Raw genomic sequence first — 1,914 nt, 5'->3', positions numbered from 1 at the left:
AAAAAAAAAAAAAAAAAAATCTCCAAGATGTCCTATAACCTAAGATCTAGCAGTGGCCAAAAAGAAAGAAACCCCAGTAATAAATTAAGAATAACTTAATTATAGCCTGAGAAATTATACCAGGAACAAGAAAGAAAATTAATTTAAAGCTAAACGCCAGTCCAATCCCTTAGGAATTATTTATTGATTCCTACTTCTTTGAAGAAAAATAAACAAATTCATCAACCCAAATAAGAAAAGCTTTTATTAGAATAATGAACATTAATCTAAAATACAGCACAGAGGGATTAGAGGTAAAGAAAAAGTCTTTTCTGAGGGGAGCTCTAAAAAAAAAAAAAAAAAAAAAAAAAAAAAAACCCAGAACCTAAAGTAAAAAAAAAAAAAAAAAAAAAAAATGCATTCTATTTTCTAACCTTACCCTTCCTCTGCTAGATCAAGGGGCCTTGCTGATGAAGGCGTCTATTAAGTACTTATTCCCTGTACCTTAAGCAGAGTTGCATGTGACGATGGCCAACCACAGACGGCACGCTTTCATGATGTGGTTGGTTACAGCATAAACTGTGTACATAACTGAGCTCCTAATGGAGATGCCAACTCTGGTTTCTCATTTCTGAGAGAACTCTGAGCCCCCTCCCTACAACGTTACACTGACAGTAGCCACAGGCAACAAATGAAAAGGCTTGAATACACTGTCCCTTGGATTATGGGTAAAAATCGGAACTGGTAAAATGGTTCTGTGGCAGGGGCCACAGACGTTCCTGTTCAATATCAAGGGCAGTGAATGAAGCATGGGCTTGCTCTGGTTATTAGTTCTGTCCCAATTCGATGGTCTGTTATTTCAGATGTAGACAAACTATGACTTTCTAATAAAGTATTTAAAAATCTGTAAAGTCAGGTAAAAAACATATCAAAAAAAACACAAAGTGCTCATTTTATGAATAAGGACTAAGCTGCTGCAATCTAAATTTTTATGGCATGCATAAGAAAAAACACCAAATTCCCTGGGGGACATATCTTAGAGCTAGGCTCTCAGTGATTTCATGACACTCTGCTTCAGGACTGGGAGTTCCTGAGTAAGAGCAGAGACCATGTTTATTCCTTTTCATAGCCCACAGATGCCTTGTAAATGATAGACCTTTTTCAATTTCTTTAATTTAATACATTTTACCATTTTATGACTGACCATATCGTTTCAATGCTTCACACATAATATCAGTTATAAATGCTGACTTCTAACTACACTGTCAGAAGTCAAACAGAAGCAGAAGGAACAGCTTCTAAATCAGTAAATATTTAAAATAAAATGCTTTCTTATGAAAACTGTCTAGTATTTAGCAAAACAGCAGGAAAGGAAAACCTTTAATGAGACACTGTATATGTAAGTCTTTGTGTCAAATTAGCTCTTAAGGATGACTTAAGAGAGGTACAGAGAGAGCACAGAGCAACCTGTAACTAAGAAATTTCATGGTACCTTCCAAAAACAAAAGTCATCACCCCAATCATTTCCTCACAATTTTAAACAGGTTATTGTGAATACTACGGATAAGAGCAATAGAGTTATTACTGTTATATGTAGTAGATGCTGTACTGTGAGGCAGGCACTAGTCACAATTTGCACTTTATCCATGAGGAAATAAGATTCAGGGAGGGTAAGCAGTTTGCTAAGTCCCAAGGGAGGTAAACAGAAGATAAATTCCAGAATCTACACCCTTAACCTAATATATTGCCTACAGCTTTACTTTTTAAAAATACTCAAACTGCTTAAATATTTAGGCCAGACACAGCAGCTCACTCCTGTAATCCCAGCCCTTTGGAAGGGCAAGGCAGGAGGATTGCTTGAGGCAAGGAGTTTTAAACTAACCAGAGCAATACAGTGAGACTCCTGTTTCTACAGAACATTTTTAAAAATTGTAA

General features: G+C 36.0%; 1 protein-coding gene across 1 annotated transcript in view; it reads right to left on the bottom strand.

Moving 5' to 3' along the window:
• MCCC2 (methylcrotonoyl-CoA carboxylase 2) overlaps positions 1-1,914 on the bottom strand; it is a 79,569-nt gene that overhangs the window by 34,485 nt on the left and 43,170 nt on the right. The gene's annotated exons all lie outside the window — the stretch shown is intronic.

The sequence above is a fragment of the Cebus imitator genome, unplaced genomic scaffold (genome assembly GCF_001604975.1).
Source record: "Cebus imitator isolate Cc_AM_T3 unplaced genomic scaffold, Cebus_imitator-1.0 Scaffold50, whole genome shotgun sequence".
In the NCBI taxonomy this organism is placed as follows: domain Eukaryota; kingdom Metazoa; phylum Chordata; class Mammalia; order Primates; family Cebidae; genus Cebus; species Cebus imitator.
Note: the sequence above shows the minus strand (reverse complement) of the source record. Positions and strands in the feature narration are given on the sequence as shown.